The following is a 19,877-nucleotide window of genomic DNA, read 5'->3' on the forward strand; positions in this document are numbered from 1 at the left end:
CACACTTTCGATTTGTCAACCTTCTTCCCACCATTGGAAGAACTGGATTTGGAAATAGAAACCTTCTCCTTCCCCTTCTTTGCCTTAATCACTAAGGCATAGTTCTCCTCATCCTCCATGGATGAAGAATCGTCTCTGGTGCTCCGTCTGATCTCCTCCTGCATCAAATCTGACAATAGTCGTTCCCAATCTAGCAGTTTCTCCCTTCCATTAACCGAGTCGTGGTAGCTGTGCCAGCTCTTAGGAAGGCCAAGGAGTGCTAGACTACCCCTACACTTGCAAGCTCATCCCTGCATGTGATGAGCTTGTTCAGATACATAGAGATCGTCTCATCCTTTTCACACTTGATCTTTCGAAGTTTGTCCTTCAGTGGCAGCTCCTCTGATCACTGCTACTTTGATATAAATCTTTCAATATTTTCCACATTGCAAATGGAGTCTCCTTCCCATGGAGGCTCAAGACAATGTGATCTTGCACTCCCTCCAAGAGAATTCTCCAAGCTCTAGCCACACACTTCTTCCATTATGCCAGTTGAGTAGCATTAGTAGGTTTAGGGACTTCTTGATCAATGAAGTCCTTAAGGTCATTATCCTCCAATACTGCCTCCATGCGATCCTTCCAAGCTATACAGTTTGAGCTACCATCAAGGGCATACTCAAGCCTCAAACCATAGAACACCATCGGTGAAATAGATGTGATAAGAACTTGAGATCTATATCCTGAATAATAAACTTCGAATTCCTTGTTATATATTGTTCTCCCTTGATCACCTCTGCTTTGATACCATGTAGAATTTTCTGTACAAATTAGCTAGCTCACTGATATCATGTAGAAATTTCATCTGCAAATCAAACTAATATATGGAATGTATTAAAGCATAATACTAGATCTACATCTACCATAAAATTTGCAGAAATTATTCAAACATGAGCAAAATCAAGCATGAACACATATAACTGATAAGAAGGAATCAATCACACATAACACAAAAGCATTTATCTGGGAAAAGCACCAACCTAAAACCACATCTTTGTATTATCAATCAAGTGGAAATCATCAAACATACTAAAAGAATCAGCTCAAAAGCTATCCTGCTCTCTCTATACTCTAATGGTGAAGCTCCTGGACTACCTAGACTTGTATATAAAGGTTGTGCCTCAGGTCCAAGCTCCTATTTCCTTGTACAGTTTTGATTGGGGTCCAATTATAAAACACATGTAAATTGGCCTGATCATACCCGCTGTCAGCTCAGGTCCAACTGCGCAATACTTCAGGACTCAATTTCCTCCTGCATGCTCGGAATACTTACTAGAAATATCCTAGAAACTGACAGAACACTGTCGCACCATCTGATCTCAACTGGGTCTCTGTCTAAACTGCCATGCATTATTTATCCGTGAGAGAATACTCAGTTATCTGAAAATAATAGTTGTCACATGCATGCAAGCATCAACAAACTATATATCATTAATTTAACAACCTGTTAAATTAATCTAACTGGACTTAACTAAGTCAACTGATCCTCCCCTTATAGAAATCATCCTTAATTCCTTAATTAGTGGAGCAAATCAAGGACACATTCCCCAATTAGTGGAGAAATAATTGCATGTTCTCACAAAGACTTGAAGTTTTCTTTTCCTGAATTAATTAACTCATGGAGAATTAATTAATTAATATTCCAAACCACTGGTAAGACCAAATTCGAATTTACTTCCTATAGATAGACCAGGGATTGCTATAAATAAGAAGGGACCAAAAATGGTATTTTTAGAAGATGTTATTTTTAGCAGTTTCACCTTTCACCCAAGGTGGAAAAAATGCTCATTGGCCAAACTGCTATTTTTAGAAGTGCTATTTTTAGCAGTTCTATCTTTTGTACTTCATAAATTTAGCATTTCTTGTTGCACACTTTTCAACACTCCCTCTCAACAAGAAAGGCTTCCTCTCGAACCTAATCCTATAATTCTGGAATGTTCTGCATGCAACACATCTACCAAGTGCGGTTTCTCCAGCAAAACTCGGAACAAACAAACTTCCAACTGACCTCTCTGTTGGGTTAGAAACATAATCTGATGTTGAAGCTCTACCTGCTACTGACAAGTTCTCCCTCTCTGACCTATGCGCTACTACAACATCTCCTTGCATCTTGCATCGTTGCACCCTTCTCTGTGCTACCCTGCACTGGGCAACACACTTGTGCCTCTCACATTTTTGTAGCCTGCTAGCTCTACACAATCCTAGGACTCCTACACTGTAACTCTCTCTGCCGCTCCATCCGCATCTATCTCTACCCACTCAGTCAGTTCCTACTACTCCACATCGGGGTTCCCGTAGCAAGGTCTCATCCAAGAGGTTGGGTACCTCAAGGATCCTGCCCCTCCTCCTTTGGACGATCACTCTATATCGCCCCAGCTCCTACCTGGAGGTGTGGCTGCATGTGATCCCTCTGCCCACCTGGCTTGAAGTTTCCCATACTAGAGGTCGCTGCATCAATAGATGTCTCTACTTGATCTCCTCTCAACTTCTCCTATTGTGGTGGCTCCACAACCTCCTAATGCTGCTGCACCAATCGTGGCTCCTCCACAATCATCTGAGACTTCCTCTAGCACTGCATGTTGAGAGGTAATATACCCTACCTATCAACCACCAAGTCTCCATCAGTTGCCTTGCTACTCAAGGCTTTGAATGCATCTTGAACCTCAAGAGCATATAGGTTCTTGACCCGTGAACCAATCTTCCTCACCTGTTTAGTGATGATGTGTCTAAGGAAAACCTTTCCCTTACCGAAGACTACATCATAGCCTCTGTCTTCCAACATCGCGATCGACACCAAGATTCTCTTTAGTCCTGGTACATACTTGACATCGGTCAAGGTAAGGCGAGCTCCATGCTCCCTGTGAAAAATAAATGTGCCTACACCTGAGACACTATACTTTTCATCATTAGCCATTTCTATGAGTATCTGGAGATCTTTCTCCTCCAAAGTACTGAACAAACTCTTGTCGCGGGTCATGTGGAAAGAAGCTCCACTGTCAAGAAAGCAACCACAACCCACCATGGATGAAACCATGCATGCGAAGAGTATCAAATCCAACTCAAACTGTGAAGCAAGTGCCTTACCTTTATATCCTTCCCCGGATCCCTTCTTAGATTTTCTCTATGGACAATTTACAGCATAATAGCCCACCTCAAGACAACGAAAGCATCACACTTTCGATTTTTCAACCTTCTTCCCACAATTGGAAGAGCTATATTTGGAAATAGAAACCTTCTCCTTCCCCTTCTTTGCCTTACTCACTAAGGCACAATTCTCCTCATCCTCCATGGATGAAGAATCATCTCTGGTGCTCCGTCTGATCTCCTCTTGCATCAAATCCGACCATAGTCGTTCCCAATCTAGCAGCTTCTCCCTTCCATTAACCGAGTCCTGGTAGTTGTGCTAGCTCTTAGGAAGGCCAAGGAGTGCTAGACTCCCCATGTCATCATCAGACGTCACAACCCCTACACTTGCACGCTCATCCCTGCATGTGATGAGGTTGGTCAGATACATAGAGATCATCTCATCCTTTTCACACTTGATCTTTCGAAGTTTGTCCTTCATTGCCAGCTTCCTCTGATCACTGCTATTTTGATATAAATCTTTCAATGTTTTCCACATTGCAAATGGAGTCTCCTTCCCATGGAGGCTCAAGACAATGTGATCTTGCACTCCCTCCAAGAGAATTCTCCTAGCTCTAGCCACACACTTCTTCCATTACGCCAGTTGAGTAGCATCAGTAGGCTTAGGGACTTCTTGATCAATGAAGTCCTTAAGGCCGTTATCCTCCAATACTGCCTCCATGCGATCCTTCCAAGCTATATAGTTTGAGCAAACTTCAAGGGCATACTCAAGCCTCAAACCATAGAACACCATCGGTGAAATAGATGTGATAAGAACTTGAGATCTACATCTCGAATAATAAACTTCGAATTCCTTGTTATATATTGTTCTCCCTTGATCACCTGTGCCTTGATACGATGTAGAATTTTCTCTACAAATCAGCTAGCTCGCTGATATCATGTAGAAATTTCACTTGCAGATCAAATTGATATATGGAATGTACTAAAGCATAATACTAGATCTACATCTACCGTAAACTTTGTAGAAGCTATTCAACCATGAGCAAAATCAAGCATGAACACATATAACTGATAAGAAGGAATCAATCACACATAACACAGAAGCAATTATCTGGGAAAGGCACCAGCCTATAACCCCATCTCTATATTATCAATCAAGTGGAAATCCTCAACAACATAAAAAAAGGATCAGCTCAAAAGCTATCATGCTCTTTCTATACTCTGATGATGAAGCTCATGGACTACCTAGCCCTGTATATAAAGGCTATACCTCAGGTCCAAGCTCCTATTTCCTTGCAGAGTTTTGATTGGCATCCAATTACAAAACACATGTAAATTGGCTTGATCATACCTGCTGTTGCCTCAATCCAACTACGTAATACTTGAGGACTCAAATTCCTCCTTCATGGTAGGAATACTTAATAGAAATATCCTAGCAACTGACAGAACACTGTCCCACCATCTGATCTCAACTGGGTCTCTGTCTAAACTGCCATGCATTAGTTATCCATGAGAGAATACTCAGTTATTTGAAAATAACAGTTGTCACATGCATGCAAGCATCAACAAACAATATCTCATTAATTTAACAACTTGTTAAATTAATCTAACTAGACTTAACTAAGTCAATTTATCCTCCCATTATAGAACTCATCCTTAATTCCTCAATTAGTGGAGCAAATCAAGGACACATTCCCCAATTAGTAGAGAAATAATTGCATGTTCTCACAAAGACTTGAAGTTTTCTTTTCCTGAATTAATTAACTCATGGAGAATTAATTAATTAATATTCCAAACCACTGGGAAGACCAAATTTGAATTTACTTCCTATAGATAGACCAGGGATTGCTATAAATAGGAAGGGACAAAAAATTGCTATTTTTAGAAGATGTTATTTTTAGCATTTTCACCTCTCACCCAGGGTGGCCAAAATGCTCATTGGCCAAACCACTATTTTATCACTTCCTAAATTTATCATTTCTTGTTGCACACTTTTCAACACTCCCTCTCAACAAGAAAGGCTTCCTCTCGAACCCAATCCTGTAATTCTGGAATGTTCTTCATGCAACACATCTACCAAGTGCTGTTGCTCCAGCAAAACTCGAAACAATAAAACTTCCAACTAACCTCTCTATTGGGCTAGAGACATACTCTGATGTTGAAGCTCTACCTGCTACTGACAAGTGCTCCCTCTCTGACCTCTACTCTACTGCAACATCTCCATGCATCTCGCACCGTTGCACCCTTCTCTATGCTACCCTGCACTAGGCAAAACACTTGTGCCTCTCGCATTTTTGTAGACTTCTAGCTCTACACAATCCTGGGACTCCTACACTGTAGCTCTCTTTGCCTCTCCATCCGCATCTATCTCTACCCACTCAGTCAGTTCCTATTACTCCACATCAGGGCTCTCGTAGCAAGGTCTCATCCAAGAGGTTGGGTACCTCAAGGATCCTGCCCCTCCTTCTTTGGACGATCACTCTATATCGCCCCACCTCCTACTTGGGGGTATGGCTGCATGTGATCCCTCTGTCCACCTTGCTCGAAGTTTCCCCCTACTAGAGGTCGCTGCATGAGTAGATATCTCTACTTGATCTCCTCTCAGCTTCTCTTGTTGTGGCTACTCCACAACCTCCTAATGCTACTGCACCAACCGTGGCTCCTCCACAATCATCTGAGACTTCTTCTGGCACTGCATGTTGAGAGGTAATATACCCTACCTCTCAACTACCAATTCTCCATCAGTTTCCTTGCTACTCAAGGCTTTGAATGCATCTTGAACCTCAAGAGCATATAGGTTCTTGACTGGTGAACCAATCTACCTCACCTGTTTAGTGATGACATGTCTAAGGAAAACCTTTCCCTTATTGAAGACTACATCATAGCCTCTATCTTCCAGCATCACGATCGACACCAAGATTATCTTTAGTCTTGGTGCATACTTGACATCGGTCAAGGTAAGGTGAGCTCCATGCTCCCTTTGAAAAATAACCATGCCTACACCTGAGACACTATACTTTTCATCATTACCATCGCTATGAGTATCTCGAGATCTTTCTCCTCCAAAGTACTGAACAAACTCTTATCGCTGGTCATGCGGAAAGAAGCTCCACTGCCTAGAAAGAAACCACTTCCCACCATGGATGAAAACATGATGCGAAGAGTGTCAAATCCAACTCAAACTATGAAGCAAATGCCTTACCTTTAGATCCTTCCTCGGATACCTTCTTGGATTTCCTCTATGGACAATTTGTAGCATAATAGCCCACCTCATAACAACGAAAGGATTACACTTCGATTTGTCAACCTTCTTCCCACCATTGGAAGAACTGGATTTGGAAATAGAAACCTTCTCCTTCCCCTTCTTTGCATTACTCCCTAAGGCACAGTTCTCGTCATCCTCCATGGATGAAGAATCGTCTCTGGTGCTCCGCCTGATCTCCTCCTGCATCAAATCTCACCATAGTCATTCCCAATCTAGCAGTTTCTCCCTTCCATTAACAAGTCCTGGTAGCTGTACCACCTCTTAGGAAGGCCAAGGAGTGCTAGACTCCCCATGTCATCATTAGATTTCATGACCCCTACACTTGCAAGCTCATCCCTTCATGTGATGAGCTTGGTTAGATACATAGAGATCATCTCACCCTTTTCACACTTGATCTTTCGAAGTTTGTCCTTCAGTGCCAACTTCCTCTGATCATTGCTATTTTGATATAAATCTTTCAATGTTTTCCACATTGCAAATTGAGTCTCCTTCCCATGGAGGCTCAAGACAATGTGATCTTGCACTCCCTCCAAGAGAATTCTCCTAGCTCTAGCCACACACTTCTTCCATTCCGCCAGTTGGGTAGCATTAGTAGGCTTAGGGACTTCTTGATCAATGAAGTCCTTAAGGCCGTTATCTTCTAATACTGCCTCCATGCGATCCTTCCAAGCTATATAGTTTGAGCTACCGTCAAGGGCATACTCAAGCCTCAAACCATAGAACACTATCGGTGAAATAGATGTGATAAGAACTTGAGATCTATATCCCGAATAATAAACTTCAAATTCCTTGTTATATATTGTTCTCCCTTGATCACCTATGCCATGATACCATGTAGAATTTTCTCTACAAATCAGCTAGCTCACTGATATCATGTAAAAATTTCACCTGCAGATCAAACTGATATATGTAATGTACTAAAGCATAATACTAGATCAACATCTACCATAAAATTTGCGGAAGCTATTCAACCATGAGCAACATCAAGCATGAACACATATAATTGATAAAAAGGAATCAATCACACATAACAAGGAAGCATTTATCTAGGAAAATCACCAGCCTAAAACCCATCTTTGTATTATCAATCACGTGGAAATCCTCAACGCCATACAAAAAGAATCAGCTCAAAAGCTATCCTGCTCTCTCTATACTTTGATGATGAAGCTCATGGACTACCTAGCCCTGTATGTAAAGGCTGCACCTCATGTCCAAGCTCCTATTTCCTTGCAGAGTTTTGATTGGGGTCCAATTACAAAACACATGTAAATTGGACTGATCATACCTGCTGTCACCTCAGGTCCAACTACGCAATACTTGAGGACTCAAGTTCCTCCTGCATGCTAGGAATACTTACTAGAAATATCCTAGCAATTGACAGAACACTGTCCCACCATCTGATCTCAACTGGGTCTCTGTCTAAACTGCCATGCATTAGTTTTCCATGAGAGAATACTTAGTTATCTGAAAATAATAGTTGTCACATGCATGCAAGCATTAACAAACTATATCTCATTGATTTAACAACTTGTTAAATTAATCTAATTGTACTTGACTAAGTCAACTGATCCTCCCATTATAGAACTCATCCTTAATTCCTCAATTAGTGGAGCAAATCAAGGACACATTCCCCAATTAGTGGAGAAATAATTGCATGTTCTCACAAAGACTTGAAGTTTTCTTTTCCTAAATTAATTAACTCATGGAGAATTAATCAATTAATATTCCTAACTGCTGGTAAGACCAAATTCGAATTTACTTCCTATAGATAGACCAGGGATTGCTATAAATAGGAAGCGACCAAAAAATTCTATTTTTAGCAGATGCTATTTTTAGCAGTTTCACCTCTCACCCAAGGTGGCCAAAATACTCATTGGCCAAACCGCTATTTTTAGAAGTACTATTTTTATCAGTTCTATTTTTAGCACTTCCTAAATTTAGCATTTCTTGTTGCAAACTTTTCAACACTCCCTCTCAACAAGAAAGGCTTCCTCTCAAACCCGATCCTGTAATTCTAGAATGTTCTGCATGCAACACATCTACGAAGTGCGGTTGCTCCAGCAAAACTCGGAACAAAAAAAATTCCAACTAACCTCTCCGTTGGGCTAGAAACATACTCTAATGTTGAAGCTCTACCTGCTACTGACAAGTGCTCCCTCTCTGACCTCTGTGCTACTGCAACATCTCCATGCATCTCGCACCGTTGCACCCTTTTCTGTGCTATGCTGCACTAGGCAACACACTTGTACCTCTCGCATTGCTATAGCCTGCTAGGTCTACACAATATTGGGACTCCTGCACTGTAGCTCTCTCTACCGCTCCATCTGCATCTATCTCTACCCACTCAGTCAGTTCCTACTACTCCACATCGAGGCTGCCTTAGCAAGGTTTCATCTAAGAGGTTGGGTACCTCAAGGATCCTGCCCCTCCTCCTTTAGACGATCATTCTATATCGCCCCACCTCCTACCTGGAGGTATGGCTGCATGTGATCCCTCTACCCACCTGGCTCAAAGATTCCCCCTACTAGAGGTCGCTGCATGAGTAGATGTCTCTACTCGATCTCCTCTCAACTTCTCCTATTGTGGCTACTCCACAACCTCCTAAAGCTGCTGCACCAATCATGGCTCCCCCACAATCATCTGAGAGTTCTTCTGGCACTACATGTTGAGAGGTAATATACCCTACCTCTCAACCAGCAAGTCTCCATTAGTTTCCTTGCTACTCAAGGCTTTGAATGCATCTTGAACCTCAAGAGCATACAGGTTCTTGACCTATGAACCAATCTGCCTCACCTGTTTAGTGATGATGTGTCTAAGGAAAACCTTTCCCTTACTGAAGACTACATCATAGCCTCTATGTCCCAGCATCGCGATCGACACCAATATTCTCTTTAGTCCTGGTACATACTTGACATCGGTCAAGGTAAGGTGAGCTCCATGCTCCCTTTGAAAAATAACCATGCCTACACCTAAGACACTATACTTTTCATCATTAACCATCGCTATGAGTATCCGAAGATCTTTCTCCTCCAAAGTACTGAACAAACTCTTGTCACTGGTCATGTGGAAAGAAGCTCCACTGTCAAGAAAGCAACCACTTCCCACCATGGATGAAACCATGCATGCAAAGAGTGTCAAATCCAACTCAAACCATGAAGCATGTGCCTTACCTTTAGATCCTTCCCCGGATCCCTTCTTGGATTTCCTCTATGGACAATTTGCAGTATAATAGACCACCTCATGACAATGAAAGAATCACACTTTGGATTTGTCAACCTTCTTCCCACCATTGGAAGAACTGGATTTGGAAATAGAAACCTTCTCCTTCCACTTCTTTGCATTACTCGCTAAGGCACATTTCTCCTCATCCTCCATGGATGAAGAATCATGTCTGGTGCTCTGTCTGATCTCATCCTGCATCAAATCTGACCATAGTCGTTCGCAATCTAGCAGTTTCTCCCTCCCATTAACCGAGTCCTGGTAGCTGTGCCAGCTCTTAGGAAGGCCAAGGAGTGCTAGACTCCCCATGTCATCATTATATTTCACAACCCCTACACTTGCAAGCTCATCCCTGCATGTGATGAGCTTGGTCAGATACATAGAGATCGTCTCATCCTTTTCACACTTGATCTTTTGAAGTTTTTCCTTCAGTGCCAGCTTCCTATGATCACTGCTATTTTGATATAAATCTTTCAACATTTTCCACATTGCGAATGGAGTCCCCTTCCTATGGAGGCTCAAGACAATGTGATCTTGCACACCCTCCAAGAGAATTCTCCTAGCTCTAGCCACACACTTCTTCCATTCCGCCAGTTGGGTAGCATTAGTAGGCTTAGGGACTTCTTGATCAATGAAGTCCTTAAGGCCATTATCTTCCAATACTGCCTCCATGCGATCCTTCCAAGCTATATAGTTTGAGCTACCATCAAGGGCATACTCAAGCCTCAAACCATGGAACACCATTGGTGAAATAGATGTGATAACAACTTGAGATCTATATCCCGAATAATAAACTTCGAATTCCTTGTTATATATTGTTCTCCCTTGATCACCTGTGGTTTGATACCATGTAGAGTTTTCTCTACAAATCAGCGAGCTCACTGATATCATGTAGAAATTTCACCTGTAGATCAAACTAATATATGCAATGTACTAAAGCGTAATACTAGATCTACATCTACCGTAAACTATGCGGAAGCTATTCAACCATGAGAAACATCAAGCATGAACACGTATAACTAATAAGAAGGAATCAATCACACATAACACGGAAGAATTTATCTGGGAAAAGCACCAGCCTAAAACCCCATCTCTGTATTATCAATCAAGTGGAAATTCTCAATAACATAAAAAAAGAATCAGCTGAAAAGCTATCCTGCTCTCTCTTTACTTTGATGATGAAGCTCATGGACTACCTAGCCCTGTATATAAAGGCTGCACCTCAGGTCCAAGCTCCTATTTTCTTGCACAGTTTTGATTGGGGTCCAATTACAAAACACATTTAAATTGGCTTGATCATAGCTGCTGTCACCTCAGGTCCAACTACGCAATACTTGAGGACTCAAGTTCCTCCTGCATGCACAGAATTCTTACTAGAAATATCCTAGCAACTGACAAAACACTGTCCCACCATCTGATCCCAACTGGGTCTCTGTCTGAACTGCCATGCATTAGTTATCCATAAGAGAATACTCAGTTATCTGAAAATAATAGTTGTCACATGCATGCAAGCATCAACAAACTATATCTCATTAATTTAACAACTTGTTAAATTGTTCTACCTAGACTTGAATAAGTCAACTGATCCTCCCATTATAGAACTCATCCTTAATTCCTCAATTAGTGGAGCAAATCAAGGACACATTCCCCAATTATTGGAGAAATAATTGCATGTTCTCACAAAGACTTCAAGTTTGCTTTTCCTTAACTAATTAACTCATGGAGAATTAATTAATTAATATTCCAAACTGCTGGTAAGACCAAATTCGAATTTACTTCCTATAGATAGACCAGGGATTGCTATAAATAGGAAGGGACCCAGAAATGCTATTTTTTAGAAGATGCTATTTTTAGCAGTTTCACCTCTCACCCAAGGTGGCCAAAATTCTCATTTTCCAAATTGCTATTTTTAGAAGTGCTATTTTTAGCAGTTCTATTTTTAGCACTTCCTAAATTTAGCATTTCTTGTTGCACACTTTTCATCGTTATGCACGGTTTTACAACAGTATCGATTTCATGGTGAATTCACACGAGATCCCTTCAGTCGGCACACTCACTCATGCTAAAGGTAGAAACAAGGTCAAAAAGGAAGTGGAGGAATGCTTGGACCAGTTCAAGCAGAGCGTTACCAAGGGAGATATAGAGGTCAACAGACATGATATGAAAAATTATATTGGTGGCCCTACTAAGATAAATGCCATGTTGTTCTTATTAAATAAGGAAACACAAACTGGCTCCAAGACTGTGTACCCATATGCAATGGAGGTAAGAGTATACTTCCAACTTGATCCCATGAAAAAGTTTGAGGAAGTCATTGCACAGTATAAATCTTGGCATCACTATGTGACCGAGAAGATACAAATTGAAGTGGTTGAGTTGGAGTTTCCCCAAACTCTAGATTTACATGTTGTTTTTCTTATTAAGCTTGTTTATTTGACACTACCCAATTTTTTCTTATACACGTATGAGAAATATTGTAATATTGTATTTCTAATTAATTTGTATATGAAATTCCAAGTGTCAATTGTGGGACGTTAAAATTCATTTGTAAGGAAGTCCAAAGGTAATGGTTGAAATAAGTCAAAGAGTCATGAGGTAAGTCCAAGAGTCACAAAGGGGACATGATTAGTCATCTCATTTGTTATAAATAACTCTCATAACTCATGTAAGCGGCTTTTGGCCAGTCTTTGGCTAATATTGAAAGCTAGGGAGTTTTGGTTAAGAGCCTTGGCTTCTCCTTTAGAATAGAGAGAGTATATTTCTTTGGAGGAGAAGGTATTTTCTTGATGTTCCACTATTAGGGCTAGTTGTTTCTCAATTGTATATGTATGTTTAGAACCGTCACTTTAATAAAAGCTCGGAGTTTACATGTTTTCATGCATATGTTATGAATATAGTAGAACTATTCTTGTTATGTTTGCAATATATGTTATTTCATTTAAACTAAATCTTATGAACTAATTTGTTTGCTTTAGTATGAATCTTGTTGAATGCATGTTGCTATGTATTTCAATCATGGTTATCTTGTGAAATATTTTGCAGTCTAACTTATAGTTCCTTTTACATGCTCGTGTATTCTTTTAAGGTCACGTACTATTATAGGGTTTTAAGGGGCTGAATTACTTCCCCCTTTTTGTGATAGAATCTCCCATGCATTGCACTTGAATATTCATAAATTTATACACTTGCTTCACCAAAGTCACAAGTACATCATTCTATGCATCATCGCAGCCAAGGAAAACCAGTAAAACCCACTATTTTAGTGATTGGGCTATATTATGGATGGGGCTTCTACTCCAAATGGTGTGAAATCTAATTGGGACTTCATTTTGAGGAGACCCCCTGAATGTTAGCAGATCCAACACCATTAATGAGCCTTTGATTCAAATTGATTGAAGGTGATAGGGAAATCTCAAAACTGTGGTGAAAGATAGCTAAAGATGGATGCATGTAATGGACATGAATAATGATAAAATGAGCGAGTTCCAAGCAATGAGTAACTTCAAGTTGTGAACATGGGTTGGAAAAGGGAAATGCTAAAAAATATTGGAGAGTTACTCTTAGAAATGACATCGGGCATAAGAAGAAATATAAGTGGCTAGAAGTTGTTGCATAACAACAATGTGAAAGGAAAAAGGTAAAAAGGAGGAATTATGGAAGAGAATTCCATTGAATAATGTGTGCCTTGTTATGTACAGGGAGTTAATATCTAAACCATTATTTTAGTTGACATAAGCCAATGTATGTTACGTCGATGATTGAGTCAATAAAAACATGATGGACAAATGGTTGGTTAGTCCACGGGAAATTATGGATAGTGACATGGTAGCTATGAGAATGGAATAATGGAAGTTCTATGATCTTAACTTGATGTATACATGAATATGTGAGATTCCCATGATCAGGCCAATATTTATATACAGATGTAAATTCCATTGTAACTAACATGTATTGTCAAAGAGTCATTCTTGCAGAATAATGATAGTTTATATTAATTTTATAGAAATGTATATGGCATGGAAAATGTAACATCCTCCTCCTACACTTACCCAAGCTTACCGGTCCACTAGGGTAAATTTGTGACAAAGAGTTACTATGATATGATTCAACCTCCTATAACACCTTAAGGAAGTGGAACGGATGAACCAACACTTTACAAACCTCCCTTAGGTGCTATAGGACCCCCAGGAGCTAACCAACCACTCCAGGTGCCCATCTCCTGAGTTAACTTAGCCTTTCATTGAACTAAACCCCCAGTCACTCCTATGACAAGGCTTCCATGTGATTGAAACCCTCCAGTCACTCCCACATCCCTACTTCCTAGTGAATGTAGTCTTTTCTATCCAGTTATGTGACAACGACTGCTAAATTTAAGCTACTTTTCTACGTCTATGATCCAAGCCTCTGCCTAGAACTTAATGAAATACTCAGAGATGATAAATAACAAGGAAATAAGGTCCCTAATGAAAAAATTTAACAAGGACCTAACCTGAATCATGCTAACCATCATAGGCATTTCATCAAACACATCATGAACATGTAATGTACAGGTCATAAAAACAAGTTTGAACATAGGAGCCTCATATTTATCTTAGATGTGTCAAGAAGGTTTGATTCCCTCTCAAAACAATTGCATTATCATCTATTAGCTCATACATTCATCAAAATTTCATTTACTAAACAAAACATGATGAGAGACATAACTAAAATCTGCCATAAAACATGCTTATAAATAACCAACATAATAACATGATATAACATCCATTAAAAACAAATAGTAATAAGTACATTTACTCATGGAATACAAGGGAAAAGTTCTCTTATTAACATATAAAAAATCCAACTAAGTTAGGGACTTCCATGTACCACCCTCCATAGATTGGGCTGAACCAAATCTTTCTTTCAGCCAATAACCCTCTTGCCATATTCCAAGCATGAATGTGGGACTCACAAGAAAACCAACCAGGGCTTCTTAGGATTTACCGTGTATCTCGCTATTATCAGTCAAGGGATTCCTAGGCTTGAACCCTCATCTATGCAACTAGGATTTACTATATATCTTGCCATTAATAGTTAAGGGATTCTTATGCTCAAACGAAGAAACATACACTATAAGCTTTACTGCAATTCCACCATATACTGTTCAAGGGATTAATAGACCCTAAACAGGCATGGATGCCTCGATATATCTCCATCTAAACTGTGAGGAATTTTCCCATCTCCACACTCAATATTTACCATGTATCCTACCATTACCAATCAAGGGATTCCTATGCCTTTGGGAATTTTCCTAAGATCACTCCACTCAATTAATAAACCATAATCCATCTCAGTCAAGTAAAATAAACCCATCACACCATGGCTATCCAGAAATGGAAAGGCAAGGCTGAAACCACTATCACACCTGGAAAAACCCATGCCCATGACAACAAAAGAAGCAAATACACACATGAATGTACCATGGATGCCAAAACTAGCAATGAAATCATATATGCAACTCGAGACATGCAACTAATCCCACTATAGCCACTTGATCCAACTGTTTGGTCAATTTAGTGTCCTAAATTACTCTACATAAATTATCAATCTGGGTATCGTAAATTGATGAAGTGCAGTGCACTATATGTGCTAGATGACCCTTCTTACTTCATTTTTTTTGAGTTTTATGTTGTTTTTGGGGTTTTTGATCCTTTAATCCCTAATCATTTACAATGTATTTAACAAAATCTTAAATCCAACTTCTGTAAAGATTGCTTGGAACCTAAAGAAATGAGAGCTAAAAAGAGCTTAAGTAAGATTTGGAAGCAAAGTTTATTCAAGAAATGAAAACAGAGTTTCTATTTCTAATCATATCATTATTTCCAAATCATGAGCTACAAACTAAAAATTAAAATTGCAACTAGTGTCTAATCAATTACAAAAACAATAATAAATGGAACACTGAAAAATGAAAGTGAAATTGCAACTATTGTCTATTATGTTAAAACTAAATGAAATACTAAAACTGAAAATGAAATTGCAACTAATCTACTATGGAAACAAAACTAAATGAAATACTAAGACTGAAAATGAAATTGCAACTAATCTACTATGGAAACAAAACTAAATGAAGTGCTTAGTTACTCTGCCTCTCAATTTTGGGAGAAAAACCTCCTTGTGATGACATTTTGAGGAATTCTGTACTTCATTATTCTAAGAGAAGATAAATACAAAAATGCAGAAAAGACTCATTGCATGAATGAAGTATTCAACCACTTAGTTTAAGATGAGTTATCAACTAGAAGGGCTCTTTAGAAACATTCATCTACACCATGAGTCAATAAACTAGTAACAAAATGGCAAGAACTGTAATGGCACTGATTAGTCTAATTGAAAACTTAAAGACTAGTAAAACAGTAAATGAAACAAAATACATTACACTACTGAATTTCAACTTCTAACTATTGATAAAAACTAGAAAGAAATTAAACAAAAAGAAGCTATTCTGCATTAGTGAGGAAATGATAAAGACTGCATTATAAACAAGGTTAGTAAATGGTTATGAACACTATGGAAGAAACGATGAATTTACAGTTAACTAGAAAAGATAAAACAAAATGAAATAAAACCTCAGTCAACGCAGGGTCCCTCTGCAACTTCTCAGGTTATGCATTCTCAACCAAAACTCCAAGAAACTCCTTCACATATCCATAAAACGTGTAGTATTCATATTAAAAAAGACACAGGAAATGAGTTTTCAAAATTACAGAGCAGTACTCTTAGCTTAATACATGAGGAAATTCGAACTGGTTCTGAGTTGTCTACACAGGTATTTATAAGAAAATTATACAACTGTTTGTGGAGAAAAATAAGCTACAACCAAAAACACGTAGTAGATAGGCACATGGAATTTTCTTGCTCGACTGCTGGAGACATAAATATAAGATGATGGTTTTTGGATTCAGTTGCACAGATGTCTATTGGAGTTCATTGGTTTAGGAAGTTTTTTCGGATCCCATCACTGCGAAACGTGTACAAAATAGAGTCCTGTTGCCTTTGGTATCTCTACGTTTGACTTCTTCATTGACCAGAGTCTTGTACCATCTTCCTTGTCAACTTAGGCTAGTTGAATAGGACACAATCCATGTCATGATGATTTCCAATCTGCCCATGTAGTTATTTTCTCCTTCTGACACCTGGAACTTGTTAAAGCATGGAAGTAGTTGTCGAACAACCAATTAGCTGTTGAACAAGCTACGTTCCATAGCTAAAAGACAAAAACTTATTCAAACTGCAAAACATAAAAGCATAACATGTAAATCACTAAAATGTTCTCCTTAAGGCAATATATATTGGTTATTGATGATAGGGATGCATTTTCTTCATGGAAAAACAAAGAAAAAATATGAGAAGAGTTTCAAAGGAAAGGGAAGTCTTGAGGCTCAACATACCCCCACTGAAAAACCATTGCATGTCCCCATGCCATCAAAATTGTGAACTTCTTTCTCCTATTGCATTTGTTCTGATACTTTAGCCAACACATCCAACTTCCTCTTCTTGTTTTTCTTTGCACTGACTACCATCCTTGGCTTCCTCATAAGAAATCTGTATTTTAGATTAATAAGTGTCCTGTTCAGCTTCATGTTCTTCTTGTGCCATAATCCCAAGTGTAGCATTGTGTTGTCATGAATATATCTATCCACCTTATTCTGTTTCCTTAAGGTTTCATTTTCTTTTTGGATGTGCCTGTTCAGAATTTCTAGCTCATAGATCTCTTGTTTGAGAGAGCTAATTAGATTTTCTTGTGAGGTGACAAGTTGCTCTTGATTAGTTGAAGTCCTCGGGTCTACTAAGGTACTCTTTTTCTCTAATGACTCTATGTAGTCATAGATTTGTTGTTGTATTGGATCAATTCTAGGAGAAGCTCTACTTGGGCTTCCTTCAAAATTCTGTGGAGGATAATTCTGTGTACTTTGTTCATATGGAATACTGTCAGGGGATTGAACTGTGGTTTCATCCTCTAAATTTATAAACTGGGCCTCTTTTGATTTCATCTTCTTCACCTTTCCTTGGAGTCTAGAACTCCTTCTCACATTTTGGAAGCTTAAAGTTTCTTCTTTTGTGTCCTTTTTCCTTTTTCCTTTCTCCTTATTTTTCTTGATTTGTTTTTTGATCTTGGTTAGTCTTTTAGAAAGCAGTTGTTCATCATCTTGAGGTGATGAAGGTTCAGGAATGTCCTTATTGATTTCTTCAACCCTCTCTTTCATTTTTTTCTTCTATTTGGTCTGCTCCCTAACCTCTGGTTTAAGAGCTATCTCTGCATCATCTTTTTGTGAGGGGCCTTTAATGCTGATATTTCTTCTTCTACTTCTTTTAACAGGACTTCCCTCAGATAAATCTGGAGCATCTTGGAAGAAATTCCTTACCAAGAATTCCTCCCATGTATTCCCTATACTTCTCAAATGAAATTCAACTAAAATCCTCACTAATCCATGGTGATATAGAGTGGTTTCTATTGATTCAACTTTATTTTGGACATTAGTTTCCATTCTTCTCAGACTATTCAGAAGTAAAAAGGGAAGATTGAGGGTTCCATTCTCTAGAAAATTCATTAACAATCATATGTGATAAACATACATAGACCCAATCCTCCCTTCACATGTAATGAATTTTTTCAGTATTAACAACATGCTACTCCATTTGTTTTGAGTGCAGAAATTGGAATCCCTTTTCTAAAGACTGAAACATCCATACTTGGGCTTTTTAAAATCACCTTCCAAGATTCATCATAAAACTCTTTGTTTTTAAACCACCTTTCTCCTAGCCTTGGGAGTTCTGTTGCTTTTGCTATGAAGGACTCAGTGACTGCAAATTTGATGTCCACTATTTCCACTTCCATGCCATCAAATGACCTGGAAAAGGATTTAGTGATTTCTTTATGGTAACCGTTAACTTTTTCAATAAAACACAACCAACCGGCCTTCTGTAACATTCCCTTCAACTGCAGAAATCCCTCCATGTATTTAAACCCTACGGGTTCAGTTCTAACAATAAGCCCCATATCCTTTGTTCTCGATTACCCTTCAAAACTACTCTCACTGTCTAAGAAATAGAATGACTACGTAAATGGTAATGGAGTGACTACGTATATAGAAGTAGAATGATTATGGATATGGAAATGGGATGACAAGGTATATGGAAGTAGAATGACTATGAATTATGGAAACAGAATGACCATATATACGAAATATATGAAATAGAGTGATTGTATACACAAAATGGCTACGTAAATATGAGAGAAAAACTTAAGAGTTGGCATGTAATAAATAAACAACCAGGATTTGAAGAGTCGTATATAGGTAGGTCACGTCATTAACCTGACCGTTAACAAATGTAGCTGTGGAGGACCGGTTAAGTACGAGTTATGGAGTTTAAAGTGGAGATTAGTTATGAAGGAACCATTGGAGCATTTGTCACTGAAGGTGGAAGATATGGCGGAGACATCGTGGCAGTCAAATGACATGATGATTAGTTAAGGAGACATGTGATCATTCATGTTATATAAGCTTATGTTTTTGAATTTCTTTTTGAAAGAAATTTTTATATTTTACCTTTGGAACCTTTACCTTCCACTTACTAATATTTTGATGTTTGCTCCACAGGTGCTTTAGGCATGATTGGTCTTCAACGTTGATTTTTCTTCAATTACCTGCATACAAGCTTTTATTATGAATTGGAATCTTGTGCTTGGACTGATAAACAAATTGTTGCTGCAAAATCAGATTAGTTGTAGAACAGGATCAACTACAAAACAGAATCAGTTGTAGAACGTGGAAACAACTACAGAATGTGAAATAGAGAGTAAAATATGGCTTATGAATGAATGAAATGGAAATGGCTATGTAAGTGAAAATAAGACATGATAAATGAAAAATGGAGATGAAAGAAATGTTGGGAAAGGAAAAATTTATTGGTGAAATATGGTGATGGAAAGAAGTGAAGCTGTAAAAGTAAAATAGAATGAAATAAAATGAGACAATAAATTTTTCAAAATGCTGAGTGACTGTGGCTTTTTGTCACCATTTTTTTCAGAAAGGAAATGGAAAATATAGGGTGTCAGAAACTTCTCATTTTCACTCTGTATTTTCTGTAATAATTGGTTTTCAACCTTATATAATTTTTTTTTTTTTTTTCATTATTTTTTAGATAGGAAAAATAAAGACTAAGTTGGTGGAGAAGAAGGATTCTTCTTCACTAACTTCATTTCAGAATTTTTCTGGAAGACCTTGATGAA

This window comes from Pinus tabuliformis, chromosome 6 (assembly GCF_031772625.1).
Source record: "Pinus tabuliformis cultivar Carrire ecotype Pingquan chromosome 6, CPIR1, whole genome shotgun sequence".
In the NCBI taxonomy this organism is placed as follows: Eukaryota; Viridiplantae; Streptophyta; class Pinopsida; order Pinales; family Pinaceae; genus Pinus; species Pinus tabuliformis.